The sequence below is a fragment of the Mustela nivalis genome, assembly GCF_964662115.1.
Source record: "Mustela nivalis genome assembly, chromosome: 14".
Lineage (NCBI taxonomy): Eukaryota > Metazoa > Chordata > Mammalia > Carnivora > Mustelidae > Mustela > Mustela nivalis.
In genome coordinates this window covers 86133914-86141069 of record NC_139033.1, presented here as the reverse complement: position 1 = coordinate 86141069, position 7156 = coordinate 86133914, and the positions used below count along the sequence as shown (strand labels likewise).

Here is a 7156-nt window from a genome sequence, read left to right as displayed (position 1 = left end):
AGTCCTAGCAACAGCAATCAGACAACAAAGAGAAATAAAAGGTATCCAAACTGGCAAGGAAGAAGTCAAACTCTCTCTCTTTGCAGATGACATCATTCTTTATATGGAAAACCCAAAAGACTCCACCCCCAAACTACTAGAACTCATACAGCAGTTCAGCAACGTGGCAGGATACAAAGTCAATGTACAGAAATCAGTGGCTTTTTTATACACTAACAATGAAAATACAGAAAGGGAAATTAGAGAATCGATTCCATTTACTATAGCATCAAGAACCATAAGATACCTGGGAATAAACCTAAACAAAGAGGTAAAGGATCTGTACTTGAGGAACTACAGAACACTCATGAAAGAAATTGAAGAAGACACAAAAAGATGGAAGACCATTTCATGCTCTTAGATCAGAAGAATAAACATTGTTAAAATGTCTATACTATCTAGAGCAATCTATACTTTTAATGCTATTCTGATCAAAATTCCACCAGTATTCTTCAAAGAGCTGGAGAAATAATCCAAAACTTTGTATGGAATCAGAAGAGACCCCGAATCGCTAAGGAATGTTGAAAAACAAAAATAAAACTGGGGGCATCACGTTACCTGATTTCAAGCCTTACTACAAAGCTGTGATCACCAAGACAGCATGGTACTGGCATAAAAACAGACACATAGACCAGTGGAACAGAGTAGAGAGCCCAGATGTGGACCCTCAACTCTATGGTCAAATAGTCTTCGACAAAACAGGAAAAAATATACAGTGGAAAAAGACAGTCTCTTCAATAAATGATGCTGTGAAAACTGGACAGCTATATGTAGAAGAATGAAACTTGACCATTCTCTTACACCATACACAAAGATAAACTCAAAATGGATGAAAGACCTCAAGGTGAGACAGGAATCCATCAGACTCCTAGAGGAGAAGATAGGCAGTAATCTCTTCGATATCAGCCACAGCAACTTCTTTCAAGATATGTCTTCAAAGGCAAAGGAAACAAAAGCCAAAATAAACTTTTGGGACTTCATCAAAATCAAAAGCTTCTGCACAGCAAAGGAAACAGTCAACAAAACAAAGAGGCAACCCACGGAATGGGAGAAGATATTTGCTAATGACAGTACAGACAAAAGGTTGATATCCAGGATCTATAATGAACTCCTCAAACTCAACACACACAAAACAGACAAGCATATCAAAAAATGGGCAGAAGATGTGGACAGACACTTCTCCAATAAAGACATACAAATGGCTATCAGACACATGAAAAAATGTTCATCATCACTAGCCATCAGGGAGATTTAAATTAAAACTACATTGAGATATCACCTTACACCAGTTAGAATGGCCAAAATTAGCAAGACAGGAAACATGTGTTGGAGAGGATGTGGAGAAAGGGGAACCCTCTTACACTGTTGGTGGGAATGCAAGTTGGTGCAGCCTCTTTGGAGAACAGTGTGGAGATTTCTCAAGAAATGAAAAATAGAGCTTCCCTATGACCCTGCTATTGCACTCCTGGGTATTTACCCCAAAGATACAGATGTAGTGAAAAGAAGGGCCATCTGTACCCCAATTTTCATAGCAGCAATGGCCATGGTCGCCAAACTGTGTAAAGAACCAAGATGCCCTTAAATGGACGAATGGATAAGGAAGATGTGGTTCATATACACTATGGAGTATTATGTCTCCATCAGAAAGGAAGAATACCCAACTTTTGTAGCAACATGGACGGGACTGGAAGAGATTATGCTGAGTGAAATAAGTCAAGCAGAGAAAGTCAAGTATCATATGGTTTCACTTATTTGTGGAGCATAACAAATACTGTGGAGGACATGGGGAGTTAGAGAGGAGAAGGGAGTTGGGGGAATTTGGAAGGGGAGGTGAACCATGAGAGACTGTGGACTCTGAAAAACAATCTGAGGGTTTTGAGTGGCGGGGGGTGGGAGGTTGGGGTACCAGTTGGTGGGTATTATAGAGGGCACGGATTGCATGGAGCACTGGGTGTGGTGCAAAAATAATGAATACTGTTATGCTGAAAATAAAAAAAAATGAAAAAAAAAAAAAAGAATGAAGACGTGATCCATGGTTTCCAGCTGCTTCTCTGGGTCCAAATTGGTCTCAGGCAATGCAGGGCTTCTGCTCACCTCTGGGCTACAGCCTGAGGACAAAGCTTACTATTACTGTGTGATTGGACAGCAGTGCTTTTCACAGTAACACAGGCTGATGGAGACTGGAGACTGAACCCTCCATTTGCTGTCTTGTTCAATGGCAATTCAAAACTTGCAAAAAAATGTATATATGCAAACTGTAATTATATTTACTACTTGGTTCATGATGGTTCTACTTTCAATTATCCATTCTGTAATGCCTTGGGCTTAAGAAAAATAGAACAAAAATATCAGCAAATACTTCATTGTGATGATAATGGTGTTTCACGGCTTTTCCTCTGGGGTAAAACCAGACTCTGTGTACCTGCCCTTTTCTTTCTCTTGAAATAAGGAGAACTAGCCTTTCTTTGCCATTATCCTCAACATAACCCAGGGAGCATCCCAACAGGTGGACAGCCTTCTACTGAATGGACTCTGCCTTTCCAGGTGGCAGAGCAGACACACTATCTTCCCTCCCAGGATCCTGTGCTCAGGACTGGCCAAGGTTCACCATGCCCCATGGATGATGCTCTGGGTTGTGAGATGTTATGTGAGAACCCAGACCTTTGAGGAGTTGGCTTGTAATATTTGCTAGATATCTGAGATTTCAGTTGTGAAGTTATGGAAAGGGGAAATTTGAGGCCTTGAGGCCAGGAATCTGCTTATGATCCAAGAGAGTATGGAAGATTCTGCATAATGGCTGGAAAAGGGAGAGCATGTCCCAGAGAAGTTGAGGGAATGGGGTCCATGGATAAGGCTTTGCTATAGCCAACACTACTCAAGGTCCATGGGCACCCCAAATGGATTTTTCTGAGCCCACAGTCAGAGTCTGTTTCCGGCTCACCCCCTTTACTTTATTAGAGCTTCTGTGAGATCAGGCTGTGGAAGATCCAGATCAGGAACATCCTCCCTTATGTACATGTGTCAATGCCCCTGTGAAGTTCTTGATGATTCCAGATTTGAGGCCACCATCACTTGCACAGGAGATAAGAAACACGGGGGTTTCACATGAGATTGTTACCAAGGCTCAGACTGAGTCCCTATACTTGTACTTGGGACAGAATGAAGGGCCATCCTCCATTCCAGCCTCATTCTTCAGATCCAGCTGTGTTATCAGGAACTGTTTTACTATCTCTTGGCTTCATAGTGAGGAGAGACTGATTATCATTGTTATTGAGCTGATACAACCAAATGTCACACAGAGCTCCTGGTCCATAGGCAAATGTAATAACATACTCCCTAGCCCTGTTCCTCTCTTTATTCATCATTCCCATGCTCCTCTCTGTAATCATATGCAACTCAGATTATGGTTTCTACTGTTGTATGCTCTACTGAGATCAGAAAACTTCATTCTTTAGGTTTTGTGGATGTTTATGAGGTCAATAAAGAATAGCATTTTATAGGTATTGGTCCCCCAATGCAATAGAGTTACTTTGTTTCCAGAAGCAAAATAACCCTCATAATTGCTGGGTGATAATGACAAGAAGGGCTGTAGGGCAGGATGTGTAACCCAGGAGAACATGGTGGCCCTCTGCCCAACCTGCACATGATCTCTGTTGTCATTCTGGGCTTTACTGAGAATTTCATGTTATCTGAAATCTAGAGATATTCAGTTTGTCTCTTTATCCTGAGATTTGATGAGTGACAACACACATTGATGTGAGAATAGGTGGAATCCGTTTTTTTTTTCTTCAAGACTTTTAGCACATTGAACATGTACATAGCATGCTAAATCTCATGAGGTTCATATGCCATATATGGATGATGGAGTGCTTGGAATTGTTTCATGTTCAGGTAGGGAGCAGGACAAGGGACAAAGACAGTAGGATAGTCACCAAGATGAGTTACATCTATGATCTTGTATTGAATATAGATGCAAGCTGTTCTTTTATCTATAGTTTAAGTTAAATATAAATATATATATATATATACATATTTATTTATTTCTCATCTCTTGAACATGACTATATACTTACATATATCTATATCTATATCTATATCTATATCTATATCTATCTATATATATATATACACTCTTCTGCCTCCTGTGGTGATGTGATTTTATCAGGTAATGAAGAGCCGCTAACACTTAGAGTTGCCAAAATATGTGTTTTTTCCATGATTACAAGTGGAAATCCATCTCCCTAAAGAATGAGGAGGACATGGCTGAGAGACCTGGGAAGGAGCTGAAATTCAGGATTTTGAAATAATGGGAAGAGTGGGAAGATGGGGGCCAGAGAGCAAGGGTTGGAGCTGCATGAAGGGTGGGGCCAGAGCATGAAGGCCTCTTTGGGAAGTGCAGGGTTTGGGTTTTCTCCCAAGAGCAATGGAAATGTCACTAGAGGGGGTGCCTGCCTGAGGTCAGTGAGTAAGATCCCTATGCCTGCCTTTAGGAGAGAGTATCAGAGAAAAGCTAATGATCCTCTTCACAGGAAATTACTAGAAGGCCTTGGAATCTGGATATTTGGAGAACATATGCACAGTGAACCCTGAGTTGTAACCCTGGGGCACTGAGGAAGGGAAAATTTATGGAATCGACTGGTCAGATATTGAACACATCTGGAAAACAATAACATCCCACATTTAACTTCTACTAAACTAAGACAAAACATCAAGAAATATAAATAAATATTTTTAATAAAGAAATATTATGACACCTAAGACAAACTCCTGCCAAGAAATATATGCCACAGATAAGTAGAACCTATAAACTTGGGATTATGAACTCAGTTCCTCTTGATGGGTAAATGTGAAGCCAACAAAATCCATTATTTGTATTTATTTCTTTACCCACCATTAAATCAAATGTAATCTCCATCAACAAGTTTAAGGCAATATTTTCACATGTTTGCTGCATTGTCCTCTTTGGAATATGACACTGAGTGCTTGTATTCCTACAAAATTCCCTGCCTTGCCTTTCCTAGAAACAGTCCATACAATTTCTTCAAAGCATCTCATGTGTCCCCCCACTCTGTATCACCTGACCTGATGCACACGTGGATCATTCAGTGTTATCTAGAATGTCCTCTAACTATATATGCACATATTTACACATCCCATGGACTAAGCCTCCTCCAGGAGAGAGAACTTACAGGAAGCAAGCACAAGCATCAGAATACTAGAACAGGTTTCCCCGACTATTGTACAGTCTCTTTACACCACTTAGCTTTTATTAAACATTTACATAAGTACCTGCTTTTACAGATAAAATAAATCTGAAGTGGATTTTCAGTTTTCTATTAATAGAAAAAAGAATGAAAAGCCAAACTAACGTTCAACATTTGTTTTTCAGGGAGACGCTACAAGATAATGCATCACTCAGAAAGCTGGAAGGGAGTCATCCAGCTCCTTCCCTGGGAACTACACATGAGCCTCTCAGTATTAGGACACCAGTACTTTGAACTGTGTATGTTATCATATTTGCTTTATCTCCGTTTATTTTGTATATCTGACACCAAAAAGTATCCTTAGGTATTAGAGAAGCCTGGAAAGCCTTTTTGAGTCTGGAAACATGCAAAAGTTTGTGCACATACATTAATGTTAATAGCTTCTTTATATCATGCCATCTTGGCTTACTAAAAACCCTTGGAATGATGTGCTTTCAGAAAGCAGGAGAAAAGTACTAAGAATTTTTTGATGGATGTGCGTATACACAGGGAATAGAGCAGCTGCAGGAATCAGCTGGGCACTCAGGGTTTTGGGATACAGGGACTGCTGCAACCTGTGACCAGCAGGGGGAGATGTGGGACTGCCTTGCGATCCCTATATGGGTGGTTTACTGAGGTACATCCACTCAAGGGAAGTGACCTGGGGACTGGGACCTGCTCTCTTTGATGAGGACTCAGCAGCTGCGTCTTCTCTGGTCTGGCAGAGTCCCATGAGAGGGAGCTGTATGTGGTCTCAGCAGGTGCTTCCCAGGGGGTGAAACCAAACATGGTCCTCCTCAGTGGGTGGTGTGAACTAAGCTCCAAAATCAGGGGGCAGGGAGGGGCTGGGCTGACACTGGATGGACCCCATTTGCATGGACAGCCCTGCCTATGGCACAGGGTGGAGGAGAAAAGGAGGCCTGGGGCAGACCAGCCAGGGTCTGTGTCACCATGGCCTGGATTCCTGTCCTCCTCATGCTCCTGTCTCTCTGCACAGGTAGGGAAAGGCCTCAGGGACACAGGGGCCCCATATGACATTTTCCATGTTCAGGATTTTGAGGCTTTCTGTTTTTTAATTTTCTGTTTGTTTGTTTGTTTTGTTTTTCCCACTTATAGTTCCATCACCCATGAGTGTCTGTATTTGCAGGATCTTTGGCCCAGCCTGTGCTGACCCAGCCACCCTCACTCTCTGCATCTCCGGGAACAACAGCCAGACTCACCTGCACCTTGAGCAGGGATATCAGTGTTGGTAGTAAATACATGTACTGGTACCAGCAGAAGTCAGGGACCCCTCCCAGGTATCTCCTGTACTACTACTCAGACTCAAGTACACAGCTGGGACCTGGGATTCCCAGTCGCTTCTCTGGCTCCAAGGATACCTCAGCCAATGCAGGGATTCTGCTCATCTCTGGGCTGCAGGCTGAGGACGAGGCTGACTATTACTGTGCAGTCTGGCACAGTGGTGCTGGTCACCGTGACACACAGATATGGGGAAGTGGGACAAATACCTCAGCCTGCTCACAACATTGCACTCTGACTCTCTTCCAAATTAAAATAACTAGAGTAAACACTGACTGTACTTGGAAGTAGCTCCCAGATCACAATATCCTTTCTACCAGGTTCTTATGCAACCTAAGTGATCTCTCTCAGGGGGAAAACAAAACAAAACAAAACAAAGACAACAAAATAATCATGGTAATGGAGAAACTTTGCCTGGTGATCCAAGTGTAAAACATCAGAGCCTGCTGTGCTCGCATTTTTTCTCTCTTTATAAAGACACATAAACTTTCCTTAATTTTCTTGAACAGAGCCTGCAGATCATCCAAGCAGGTGGACAGTCCTCTGCAGCATGGATCCTATTCCTACAGGGCTCA

At 42.0% G+C, this 7156-nt stretch overlaps 1 long non-coding RNA gene across 1 annotated transcript; it reads left to right on the top strand.

Moving 5' to 3' along the window:
- The first annotated feature begins 5927 nt into the window (after positions 1-5927).
- LOC309847523 lies at positions 5928-6752 on the top strand. Its single transcript, XR_014302478.1, has 2 exons — positions 5928-6279; positions 6430-6752. It is a non-coding gene; the product is annotated as an uncharacterized lncRNA (long non-coding RNA).
- The last annotated feature ends 404 nt before the right edge of the window (positions 6753-7156 follow it).